Genomic DNA, 14,424 nt, shown 5'->3' with positions numbered 1-14,424 from the left:
ATTTAGGCAGGTTTATTGGACACTGCAACGTTTCGACCTGTACGCAGGTCTTTATCAAGTCCCCAATATCCCCTATGTATCAGTGTCACCTATGTATCAGAGTGTCTCAGTGCCCCATGTCTCTCAGTGCCCCATGTCTCTCTGTGCCCGTAGTGTCTCTGTGTCACCTAGTATAAAAGAAAAAAGAGCTAAACTCAAGAGGCAGCAATTGCCCAGAGCACATGTCTTGCATTGGGAGGTCTGTGATTGGACAGACACAAAGTCTGGACAGGTTTAGAAGGGGAGGCCTTGCAAAGGCAGACAAAAGAGCAGTAGCTTTTGCAAAATTATTATTTTTTCATTATTATGCATGTAAAAATGCTTAACTAGGGGGGTGGAGCCAACGAATGAACCTGAACAGACGCCATTCCTGAAAGCTCCTCACAGGCCCTGTCAAAATCGCCTTATATCATCACCCCGAAACGCCATCTAGCCTTGCCACCCCAAGAATTGGCACCGGGAAGCCTACTTGCACAGTTAGATGCCTTTCCAGTACGCTCAGCGACAAAATAAACAGAAGCGTAAAACTGTGGCCTACCAGCCACTGACACCACGAGGCCTGGAAACGTTCCTTGATCAATTCTTCGAGGCACACAGCCCGAGCAAGCCAGAACGGCACCAACACTAGAGTCAGCAAATGGGGAACAAGAAGCAGTCAACAAGCCTGACACTGAACCCACCTTAAGCCTGCAACATACAGACAGCTCGGCCCGACTAATAAAGGGGATCTCAAAATCCTCCTTGCAGACCTGCGCAAAATGATGGCAGCTGACCTAGTGCCCCTACGAACGGAGATCCAGGCCAATACTGTACGCATTAAAGTGATAGAAGAAGAAATCACGGATGTCAGAACCACAGTGAATCACCTGAACGGTGAGATCCCACAACTCCACACTTACTATTACAACATGTCCCAGCGCCTGACTGCCCTTGAGGACCAGAAGCGCCGCAACAATATAAAGATCCGAGGCATCCCCGCCACAGTAGTGGCTGAAGAGCTGCCACACTACGTCAGGAGGCTGCTTACATCCGTTCTCTCGCCCCCAGTGGCCAAGAAAATTGTCCTGAACAGCATATTCCGGATCACTAATGCAGCTAAAGCCTCTTCAGCAGAGTCAAGAGACGTCATAATTAAATGCACCTCAACGTTGGATAAAGCCCATATCATGGCAGCACTACCCAGGACTTTTGAAGACTCCTCACCTAACTTCTTCAACGACCTATCCAGGGCAACACTACAATGGCGCAGAACCCTGGGCCCTGTCACTACCCACCTCCGATCCTCAGGCGTGACCTACCGCTGGGTAAACCATGGCACTCTACTGCCGAACCGAAACTGCACCACATACACACTCCGGTCTCACATCCTGGCAGCATTGGGTCTCCCCGCACCCGATACCACCCCATTACCACAGGCCCCATCAGAGACGCTAAACCCTCATAACATCACCACATTTGTGCCAAGGGTCTCAACACTCACCACCCCTGGGACTTGAACACTTGGAGCAGAAACATTAAGGACTCAAGAATCCAGGCGGCAAGACATAGGAACGCAAAGCAATGGATCACACCAGATGGCTCATTTTATTGTTTAAACAAAGTTTGACAATAATTATTTTTTTTATACTTCATATTGTATTAAGTTAGACACTGCATGTTCTCCCCGCCTAACAATACACGTAATGTCAGTTACAGGCTCCTATGAGTAGCAAACGGGCCACAGTGCACATCGACCAGACCAGGCACGGCAGAACACACACCCGCACAGGTGCCACACCCATCACAAACACCTCTTGAAATCCCCCCCACCCCACGAGCCCTAGGCACTGGGGTAACCACTCACACCAGCCCTCTCTCTAACCATGGGGCAATCATAGGTGCCCAGCTTGCCCACCCATGTACAAACACACACATGACCGGCCTCAGTAAAAACAGGCTAGCCAGAGGCTCACGAGAATCACGAGCCACCATGTCATAATACCACAGCACATGCGGGACACACCTACGGACACCTACAGATATATACTGACGCATAACAGCCTAAACATCCTACAACACCTGGGTTACTATCCTGGCCCGACACTGCAACACTCACACCAACACTGACTAGGACAGCTCCCTCCTGTCTATATAAAAAACAAAAGTGCCATGAATCTATCATATAATGCTGATCTTGTAACTACTGCTTTCACTACCTTAATTGACCAAATACATGTATGGTATATTACAAGCACTACAAAAATAAAGATTTATTAAAAAATTAAATAAAAAAAACCTCAGGCACTCACTGTGATAGATTTAACCAGGTTTATTGGACACCGCAACATTTTGACCTGTACCTTGGTCTTTATCAAGTCTCCAGTGTCCCCTATATCACAGTGTCTCAGTGCCCCATGTATCCCAGTGTCCCCTTGTGTCTGTCACCCAGTGTCCCCATGTCTCCCAGTGTCCCCAAGAGTCTCAGTGTCCCCAGGTCTCCCAGTGTTCCCTAGTATCTGTGCCCCCATGTCTCCCAGTGTCCCCATGTCTCTCAATGTCCCCTAGTGTCCTAGTGACATGGGGACAATGGGAGACATGGGGACACAGACACTAGAGGACTGGGAGACATGGGGACACAGACATGCCCCCTTTTTGTGTATGTTCGCCCTTTCAGCTGTTCTGGTTATGTGATTTGTGTCAGTGGCCCACCCTTTTACCGCATCCATAGACTTCCTGCTTTACTGGACACTGCTGTTAGGGGATATGGGTTGACTTAAAAGATGAAAGCGTGAGATTAGCAAAGGGTATGTGTTTTCTCATAGTTGCATCCTATGAGTTTCCCTCTAGTACCATCTTCATCAGATACATGACGCTTAGGAGGTAGGACTGTTTTAGTGTTTTTGGTCAATAAGATTTGGAATTAGGCCCATCATAATTATCAGCACCAGGCCCACTGGGCTCTTAATCCGGCCCTGGCCGAGGGAGCCCGGCGCTGGATTAAGGTAAGTGGCTGAAGGGGTTTTAATCCCTTCAGCCTAGCGGGAGGAGGGCCCTGAGGGTGGGGGGGACCTAAGGACTATATAGTGCCAGGAAATTGAGTTTGTTTTCCTGGCACTATAGTGGTCCTTTAAAGAAAGATGCTATTGTTTTCTCTCTCTTTTTTCCTTACATAAATCAGATTAATTATCTTACCATTTTCTGTTTTTTTTGTTTTTTTTTACCTCCTGGGAGACTAAAAGCATCCCGTTTACATTGACGAGAAGGCTGAACTTTGGATGAACCTTAATTCACACTAAAAGCACTTGTATTGGATTTAGGTGCTTAAAATCAAGGTCTCACACCCTTGTATTGAGTACTTCATTCTGCGCCCAAAGTCATTATCAGGCACTGTTGAGTCCATACGCCAAGTGAATAATCTCACTTCCAAACCCAAACTTAATGCACCTAATATAGCAATTAAGGCTTCTAAATTCCAATTAAAAGTTCATAACAATGAACAAACCTATACATTATTAATGAAAATGAGAACTAATCAAAACATGAACCTCTCAAATTGAGTCGATTTTAACAGAAAACAGGATGCATTTAATTATTCATGAATGTTTCATCATAATATCTTGCCTGTTTATTGTAGAAATGCAGATAAATCAAAATTGTTTTGCTGCCAAAAATTAATTTGTCATAAATGTTTTTTTTTCCCAGTTAAAAGTTAATAGAAAAATGTTGCACTTGTGAAAAATATTACTAGACCTGATTTAAGAATTTAGGTCAAAATAGTTGAAAAATATATTTCAAAGTCAACTGAACTGTTGATTTTCTAAAATCACTTATTTTATCTTAAATTTAGCAGATTGGTTTTTAACTCACTTCAACATGCTGTTTATTTGTTCCTGGCTGCTGTATATTTAAAAGAATGTCATTTTGGTGTAAGCTCAGATGTGTGTAGTACAGAACAATAATAAATCTACTGAATCCACAATCATAAATGTCACTGTGTAATTAATTAGAGATATCTTGTGTGTCTGACGGTGATGAGGTCTTATTAAGGAAACATTTATATTGCTAGCCAGTGCACTGTATTGAAAGTTGAAGACATTCACTATTATTATTATTATTATTATTATTATTGCCATTTATATAGCGCTAACAGATTCCGTAGCGCTTTATACTATTATGAGAGGGGGGTTTCAACTATAAATAGGACAATTACAACACTGACTTCCTATTTTTTTCACATGGATTGTTAAGGCATTTTAAGACTTTATAAGAATTAGCTTGCAAGACTTTTTTTTGTATAATCAAAGCTTTTTTTTTTTTTTAAACACGAACAGATATGATAAGAGAACTAGAATTTTATTTCATTTTTTTTTTTTAGGATTTTTGTTTTTTATTTGGATTCTCTTGGTTGTATCTATGTCACTGTGTAAGTTTTCCTTGATCATTTAGAATTACTTCAAATCATTTATGTTCGAAATGCCATTTTGAGAATGCCACAATGGGTAAACAGAGAGTCCCATTGGGCTTCTAAGAAAGCATTGAAATACTTGTTTTGGCTACCTAAGACTAAACGTTAAAAATGACTTGCACACATTTACCCAGGATCCTTAAACAAATGTTGGAGATTCAGGGCTGATATAGGCACAAAGTACCATATATGGTGGAAGTACACTGAAATTAAATCCTATTGGGCAATGGTAGAGAGAGAGATAGCTACAGTCCTACACATAAACTATACACTAACTCTTGAATGGAGTCTCCTATTGATGGAAGTAGGTATTACGACAAAAATTGAGATCAAACTATTGTTTCATATATTCATTGCAGCCAACATGCTGATAGTCAAGACATGGAAAACAACAGTTGTTCCATTAACCCCCCTGAGGGGGTTAAAGTCATATGGGATAATTATATAGATCAAGTTTGGATACCCTCCTGATAGATGAATTTCATTGGGGAACCCCACATCATTCAAATTATACAGGGCTAATATTCCTTCTTAAGACCCACAGACCCCTTCACTGGACTTTGTCCTCAATACGACATACGGAAATCTAGATATTTCTTCCTTTCTCTACCACGTACCAACTATGTACATAGTTATCTTGTTGAATGGTAATCAAGGATAGTTATCCAGTAGAGAAGACAAGAGTTATTAGCAGAGGCTGATAGGAGTCAGTCTGAAACTCACCAGATTAGATGACAATTTAGAGCACAATTACAGAGCAGTACCACTCAGCGGCACTACCTTCCAACACTATTATTATATGCCATGGAAATCACCCTAATTTGACAAGTCCCCTCCCGTAATCATGAGCCACATAAACACTTGATAACTTGCTATCGATAGTTGCCATTCACAATGACGGACAACTAATCATGGGATCCTCACTCATTACTGCTGTTTTCAACCCATTGAGTTGACTGTTTGGGGGAAATATTTTTGACAAATAGAATCGCCATTTGTTTTATATATATGTTTTGCCATTTGTTTTATTTTATATATATGTTTTAATTTGTTATGGTTTATTTTATACATGTCAATGCAACAATGTGTGTAGCACCTCACAATGTTACTGTGTATATTCTAATGTCACTTGTAATTGCAGCGGAGCCGTAGTCCTAGCAGGGACTCTTCTCTGCTGAATTTACGAGAGCACAATCAGGAACAAGAAAAACGCCAGAGAAATATCCCACCTCCTCCCCAGCAACTGGACGACACACAGCTCTGGGAGTACAACTGTTTTTATTCCTACCACATACAGCTTTTATACATTGCTCCTAGCATGGGGTTTCTCAGTCACAATTATAGGGCTTTTCTTCCCAGGATACTCTGTGCCTGAGAGATAAGTGCGTGAGAAAAAAAAAACTATAACTTATCTCTCAGGTACAGAAAAATCTACAATATTTAAAAACAGCAAAAAAATATATTTTAATAACTTCAGAACCTCACGAAAGTTATATCACTGAATAGCTTGGATCTGAGCATACACTTTGCCGAAATATCACTCAGATCCCTTCAATGGTTTAGGAATGCCATTCAAATGAAGTTTTGACCGGTCGGCCATGAGGTGATACCCCAAAACAGCTCCAGAGAAAACAAGGCAACAACTGGTCATCTTTCGGGGATTCTCACACAAACACTGATGAATCCATTCCCTGGCTGCTAGGGTACGAATGCTCCCCCTTTTCGGTAGTTTATGCTTCTGAACGCCGTTCTCCTAACTGTTCAGGAAGTTGTATAAGCAGCGGTACCAGTTTACCGGGTGTTCGACAGGTCGCATATGCAAAAATAGTTCCACGTCGTCCACGACCATGTACCGTAGCCCTCGTTCGGGAGACAAAATGGCCGTCAATTGTTTGCCCATGTGCGTTCGTTTAAACAAACGTTGGCCACACAGGGAAAGCACTTGACCTAATAACCAATTTGTGGTTAACAGCCAGGGGTGGTCGGTGATTTTGAAGTGCGAACAAGGGGCCACACAGCGAGGGGGTTCGGTAAACGAACGGGGGTATACGGACAACAAAGCAAAGGGAATACAAGTATGTTTGGGTTCTCCATTCGGCTACATCTCGATGTAGCATTATTTGCAACCCAGGAAGCTCTGAAGTGTTTCAAGATATGCTTTTTGTGGGAAACTGGAAAATGTAAAAAAAATATTAAATTAAAAAAAAAAATTCTAATTTTTAAAATAATAAATACTTTAAAAAGTGGATCCAGATACATCATTTTAGAAGCTTATCGAAACTATTAAATCGAGGCCATAGTAGCTTAAGCCATACCAACGTAGACTGTGGAATTCACAAAAAAGAGAAGGTATTATGTCTCAATCATCATTCCAAAGACAAGTAGTTCCAATGTGGTTGCAAATAGAGTGGCTATTAATTGCCACCACAAGAAACCAAGTTTCAAAGACCAGTTTCAAGCTTGCGGCTAATAAATATCCACTTTATTTGCATATTACGAATTCTGGAATTTCCTTAAATTTTGTTAAATTGCTTCTCCATCATTTACTTTGCATAACTGATGTTATGCACTTTATCTTGATGCCTTGTTCCTGTTTTTAATTTGATCTCATGTGAGGTTCATTTACAATTTTAGTTATTCTGAAATAGAATTGTGCAGAGTTTAAAACCGCAGTGCAATGGAAAGGAAATATAAAGTTGGCAAAATTGCTGAAATTATTATTTTTTTTATGTGCTATTTTGGTTTATCTTTTGCATTTCTTTTTTATGCAAGAATAATTTCAATTGTTAGGTCACACTAGTTGATGTAGAAAAAGATTTTCATACGGGTTTATTTACTAAACACCAAATTGTAGTGAAAGCCATACTGCAAAATATGGGCCAACACAGCCAACCTCTGACTATAGCTATGCAGAAGAACTTTTAGTAAATTTTGAAAATCGGTTTCCAATCCACTACAATTTGATGCTTAGAGAACTAACCCACCAATCAAAGTAATTAACATGTAAGGAATTTAGAGTAAAACCGATTAGCAGGTAAAATCACTGACATGAATGGAGTTCTGATTTAAGTACGAGAAATGGTATAGCAATGTATAAAAAGCTCGAGTTTTTAAGAGGGTTGTATCTATCTTTAAAGCTATAACCGAAGGTGCAAGGGGTATTGAGTGGCAGAAGATGGGTTACTAAAATGGCGTGACTGTGTTCACACAAAATATTATTGCATTTTCTGTTTGTACCAATATTTTCCTGCGTCGGTGCCACATTTTCATGTTTGCATCCTTTGTGACCGTTTTGTTCTGTCCCTCCTTTTTGTTTTAATAAGGCAGAAACAGTTGCACTGTCAATGTGTAAAAAAAGAGGTGCAAGAATTTGCCTTTTTTCCCAACAATTTTTTCCTTCACTGTCAGAGTGGCACATTTTCTGAAACAGATAACAAGCTTTCATGATCTTTCTTTGTTTAAAGTGCCACTGTCACCCCTCTGAAAAATGTATATTTCATATAAAAAAAAATCTGTTCAGCAGTAATGTCGGAGACCCACCAGGAGACGATGGTGGCGCTCGCAAGGGACAGGTTCACGTAAATAGAATTCATCTTTTGCTTGCCTACTCTAAGATCCCTAATGGTGATTCCCCCATCAGGGTTCTTTGCAAATATTGCAAAGTTTCCATACAGTGACAATGCCACTTTAGTAATATTAGTCATTTATCTTATTTTGTCTATGTATTCAATATTAAAATGATCAGGAAAAAAAGCGAAAAATCCAAACTAAGAATAAAAACTGCAGAACGACTGGTTATTTTTGTGCGTTATAACCGTATCATACATTAGGAAAAAAACTGTTAAAAAAACACAAATATGAAAAGTCAGTGCTTTTGTACTTTAATGTTCTAAATTATTTTTATTGTTCTCTTATTTTATAACTAGCCCATAACCTACCATAAGAGAACCCAAATTAGCTGCCTAATTATATCAGTATGAATGGAGGCAAGAGAAATGAGGCTTGGTGTGTGGGATATGATTAGATGCTAAATTTCTATTATATAGATGGCAAATAAATTGTATACATTAAATGTGTGTCTTTCATATGCAAAGTAATGTATGATATCACATTCTGTTGCACACTGATTATAATGTAATGTAACTTTTTTTTTTTCCAAGAACAAGTACCCTAGCACTCTTTGTTGATCAGGTGAGACAAATAATTTTAACCCCTTAAGGACACAACATCTAGAAAAAAAGGGAATCATGACGGAATATTTCTGTCATGTGTCCTTAAGGGGTTAAATTCTGCTACACTTCCCATGACTGCAAAATGCATCATAGATAACTGTGTGGTGCAAAAAATACTTTTAAAAAGACAAAAGACACTATAAACATCAAATTCATTTTAACCCTTTCTTTTTTTATTGAATATTGAATGAAAAACATGACATATCCAAGAATGTTTACATATGTCCTATACCATGTCTATAGGACTGAAACAGTGATAGCCACTTAAAGCCATTGCTCATGAAGATTTTTTTTTTCCTTTAAAAGTTTAAAGTAACACTTCAGGCACCATAACAAATTATTGGAATAAAGTTGTTTTTTGGCCAGGAGGTCCCTGGCACTGCCTTACCTTTAGAGGTGAAGAAAAAGGCAAAAAAGCATACATACAATTTAACGGTAAAACTGTGAAAAACAAGTCTTACAATTCAATTAATATGAAAACTCTTTCTGTGTCAGTCACCATGTGGCATTTCGGTTTGGCGTCTCATCCAAACAATCGTTTTTGGAAAAATGATTTTGATGAACTAAAAGGGTGTGAAAATTGGATAATATTACTAATACTGCAATATTAATAGCACTGCAAAATATATATATATATGTTTGTCCTGAAGAAAGTTCAGATGTTGAACTGAAACGTCGACCTATGTTGACACACTTTCAATAAAATAAACTTTGGAAAACCCTGGAGTGCTGATACCCCCTCCTTCGGCTGTATACAAGATTGTGCTATCAAGCATCGGGTTAAAATATATATAGTAAGTAGGAGTGCAAGACTGTCAGTATTTTATGTATATGTATGTGTGTGTATATATATATATACACATATACATAAAATACTGACAGAAATATATTTATATATATAATTTTATCGGCATCAATCAATCACCTTTTTTTCCCCTTTATTGGTCCTCTCAGCATCAATCATCTTTATTCCCATCAACCATCTCTTTTTTGGGGGCTCTACGAAATAATTAAAAAAAAAAAAAAGAAACCTTTTTTCTAATGTGTTTTTATTTTTTGTTTTCTGATTTATCCATATAGCATTTTGAAGTTATGGAATTTTGAAAAACCACTGGTTGCCCAAAATTTTGTTTGAAACTTTATGCACAAGTTTACTAATCACACCGGAGCAAGAGACGAGGTATCTTGGGATAAAACATACCAATACAGTCTCCCTCTAAAGCCATTACTATATCAAATGTATGTATGTTTGATGGCATCCTGTGACACACACTCCATACTGTTGTCTTAGACCAAGGCTGAGTTGGCATCATGGTTCTATACTTTCCAAATATTTAAATATAAAAATAGCTGTCCTCAATTTCTCCACGTTCATTCTGATTTCATAATAACATGTCCAGCTCAGCCTTGGATCAGCAGCCTTTATAAATGCTTGAAACTGTAATTCTGCATTTAAACTCATATTATTTAACCAGTCCAGGCATGTTGACTTCTAAATATTTACAATCATCTATTTTAAAGGAAGTCTTTTCGTGCCAGACTATTGATCAATTGACATAGTAAAAATAATATTGATGTATCTTTAAGATGTATCTGGAATTTTCATAATATCATATAAGATTTCAAATGGCTAAAGAGGTAAACTTTAATTTTAGGGTTCTGAGTAGGAGTGTGACCAGGGGCAGGGCTGTTCTGAGAGGTTTCAGGTAACTTAATAATAACAAAGCAGATACAATGTAATTTAGAACAAGAACAATGTATCTTATGAACACAGACGGATTGTTAAACATATTAATTGTAGTTTAAAGATGCATTACGCATTGTATTTTTATGTCATGTCACACAGCAATTATGTTTACTGTTATATAGCGGGTGCCTGTCGTTGGGGCATGACACACGCATTTGTGAATGTTAACCTTCTTTATGCACTCAAAAATAAAGAATTAAAAAAAAAATGCATTACTGTGAGTATATGTGCTGTAGAGCTCTGGTATGCACTCAGACACACCAAAAAGGACCTCCTAGAAAAAGAAAGGGATTAGGATCAAAAATTAGGACAGAGATTTGGGCCAAAAATAAAACTATCATAAAAATCATAAAACTATATATACTTAAAAAGACAATAGTAACCATAGTGTACTCTGCTTGATAATGCACATTCTAAACAAGCGAAATCATACATTTTCCAATGCTGCCTCTCAACCAATACATAATTGAATAATGCATTTTTCTTATGTGCCCCTATATAAAACCGAGAATTTATAATGCTAGTGTGAATATCCGACAACATTGTTTGGATCAGCATATGAGTGATCTACTCTCACTACGAACATGTACAGGGTGTCAGGGCTGGAAGGAAAAGGTTACAAGCTGACAAGCTGTTTGTGGACAACATGGCATGCACACCTTGCGATCCACCTCTTTGCACCCACCCAGTATTGGCCATGGTTTTAGTGCTCACTGCAAAGCAAAGAACATGCGAAAGGCTTGCACTGTACTGCCTGGGGACAGTTCCGAAACTAAACTGGGACTATGGGACAGGACGCTAAAATAGAAACTTTACTTCCAAAATGTGGTCTTAATCTTGAGGCAAAATAGTCTGCTGATTCTGCTTAAACAAATGCTTTACATTTTTTTTTCAATTCTACAGTCTTGTTTAAAATTATTTTTACTTTTTTCTAAAATTCTATTTTATTTAACATGTATTTCCCAAAAGCCAATGGACACATTACACACTGTATTTCTCTATTAACCAGTATTATTCTTTATTAATTTATTAGAATATATGGCCATTAATAAGTTCATATTTTATTTTGTTCATATTGTTGTTTTCTTCTTTGTGTATCTTAGAGCTCTAGCTTTACAAGTCTGTGACAGTACATTTTTATAGCAGAAGAAAAAAAAAACACTCCTAGAAGGCATTGTTAGGAAAGTCAAGTATTGATTTCCATTAGTCTGTATAATGGCGAGAAAAATATCTGGGGCTTTTTTACTAAAGCAGGAATTGTCAGGAAATGCCCAGGGAATTGGAAATTGTAGGACAAAAAAGGCTTATCTAAAAAAAAAATAGATGTGAATGAGCTTTTTTATAATTCAGCTATTTTGACCAAGAAAATTGCAATTCCTTTGTTATTTTCTCACAATTCCCGGTTTTGTAAATAGCTCTTATAGATCTGTGTTAAATGTTTAATGCAAGATATATAAATCAGGCACCAATGCCTTGATTTAATATTTCTGGATAAACCTTTAAACTTTTAAAATGAATTAATATATTAAAAAAGATTGTAAGATTTTTTTAAAATATATATATATATATAAATAGATATATATATTAAAACGTTTATCCAAATATATAAAAAATTAAAAAGCGTATCCAACAATATTAAATTGGAGTCCTTATTAGATCACTGACGTTTCCCCCAAAAATAAAGTAGCTATATATGGCATACTACGTCTGTATATATCCAAAGAATATATAACATTTTATATGGATCATTTCACAACTAACAGACCATGTCTAGGTTATGTACAGATTAAAGGATGGGTTCCCTAAAGGGAGTGAATAGAGATAAATGAATTCTGAGAAACAGTGGGAGAGATTCAAGGTGCAATACATTAAACACACTATACTACAGTTCTATATTACATGAGTTCATCCATAGAAATTTCTATATTCTTTATTTATAGCACAGGCAGGATGTGCTTTGGTTTCTTATTTATGAGTTTTACACCGTGGCCTCTGATCTCATATTGTGTATTTCAAATTAGCCACCTTTTACAGATCATACAATGTCTTTCGTTCTCAGTTTAAGTGTGCCTAGTTACATATTTTTGTACAGTATTTTTTAGTTTGTTTCATATTTTGGTTACGTTTTCTGTCTACGAGACACTCCACACCTTGCTTGCTGTTACAGACCTTACAGATCTCTTTACTTCTTTATTGATGTGAAGCTGAGGAGCAGAGTATGCTTTTGCTACCCCTAAAAACATACATTAATTGTACCTTACAATCTGAAACATTAAATTGGTTTCTTTGCAGGTTTTTTTTGTACTTTATTTCCATTAATTGAATAAAAAAAAAAAAACCTGAGGCTAAGTCTTGTTAGAGAACACAAATAAACTCAAATCGGGTTTATCGATTTTACTAGATAAGATGAGGATTTTACAATTCAGTATTGATACTGTGGGGAATTATCAGATATTGGGTTGTCTTATTACAGCCATCGTTTCTACTTGGAGGTATTTTGTTAAGTTCTGCCATTCTAAGCACTAACACTTCTTTGTGTAATGTTCTTGGTTCCTAGCCTTTCTCAGCAATGTCCTTGCCTACTTAATGCGAACTAATGTTCTTTCATTAATTAACACCTCATGGCACTGCATCTCTAATTGGGTATGGACAATCTCACTGCCAGGGTTCATTATCTAATGTAGACTTGTATGTTTTATAGTCTTAAATGAAATTACATACTTTTTTTTAATTCTGAACTGTTATATTCAGTTTATGATGATTATATTGTGCAAATAATTAATATACAGTCAATTCCTACACCGTTCACCTGATTTGGATGTAAATACCCTCAAATTAAAGCTGAAAGTGTGGAGTTAAAGCACATCTTGTTAATTTCATTTCAAATCCATTGTGTTGGTGTACAGAATTGTGTCGATGTCCCAATATTTATGGACCTGACTGTATCTACAATTGCTTCAAAAATTGAATAAATATCTGTTGATGATTCAGTTAAAGGGACTCTATCTGCTTAACTCTGCAATGTAAAACATGCCGTTCTGCAGAAACAGAAATGTTCATATTGTAAGGTTTAAATGCCTCTAGTGAGTGTCAATGTGACAGCGAAACTCTATTTCAATCAGACAATCTCATAGAGACCACTCATGTGCACTAGCCTCTCAATGTTTTCCTATGGGAAAATACTGGATTGGCTGAGCTGACCTGTCTTGATGATCTCAGCCAAGGAGGTAGGATGGCACTGTGGAGACAGGTGCTGCGAGGGAGAAAAAGTAAGTAAAATCACCTTTCTCCTTCATGGGGGGGGGGGGGGGAGGGGGGTGGGGAGGAGGGTAGGCAATAACCTAACTAGTTAGAAGGACATTGTAGTGTTAGGAAGATACACTTGTATTACGAACACATTAGTGTTCCTTTAAGTACAAATATTTGAACAAAGCTTTTTGACTTCATTGGAAAAAATGTGCTACTATTATATGTACTACCAGACCCACCATCAGGAGAGTAAATGTATTTTTGTGGTATTGAACCTAATCAAGCAGTGGGGCAGCAAGGACCCTTTAATGCTATGTGGTCCAGTTGGGGAGACCGAAATATCTTAATTTTTAACAACCTCCTCCACCCAATAGTGTCTGAATTGTTATAATATTGTTTTGAAATAGTTTTTTTTGTTTTTTTTTAATGAACAATTTGTTCACGAAAAAAACTTGTAAAAAATATTCCATACAAATGTATCAGTATACTCTTCACTAGACCCCAGAGAAGCCACTCTCTGGCAGATAAAAAGTTAGGGAAATGGAGGGTGGCTAAAATAATTTGTGTAAGGTATAATTCAAAGGCTGCATATCTGGCAGTGTGTGTTTGACCTACCTAAACCATTTTCCCTGAAAACAGAAAAATGTTCAGGACACCCAACTTTCTGACAGTTGGGCAGATTATTATTTTTTTTTGTACATATACAAAAAAAT

The sequence above is a fragment of the Pelobates fuscus genome, chromosome 1 (assembly GCF_036172605.1).
Source record: "Pelobates fuscus isolate aPelFus1 chromosome 1, aPelFus1.pri, whole genome shotgun sequence".
Classification (NCBI taxonomy): domain Eukaryota; kingdom Metazoa; phylum Chordata; class Amphibia; order Anura; family Pelobatidae; genus Pelobates; species Pelobates fuscus.
The sequence above is the reverse complement of the archived record's forward strand: the minus strand, read 5'-3'. Positions refer to the sequence as shown.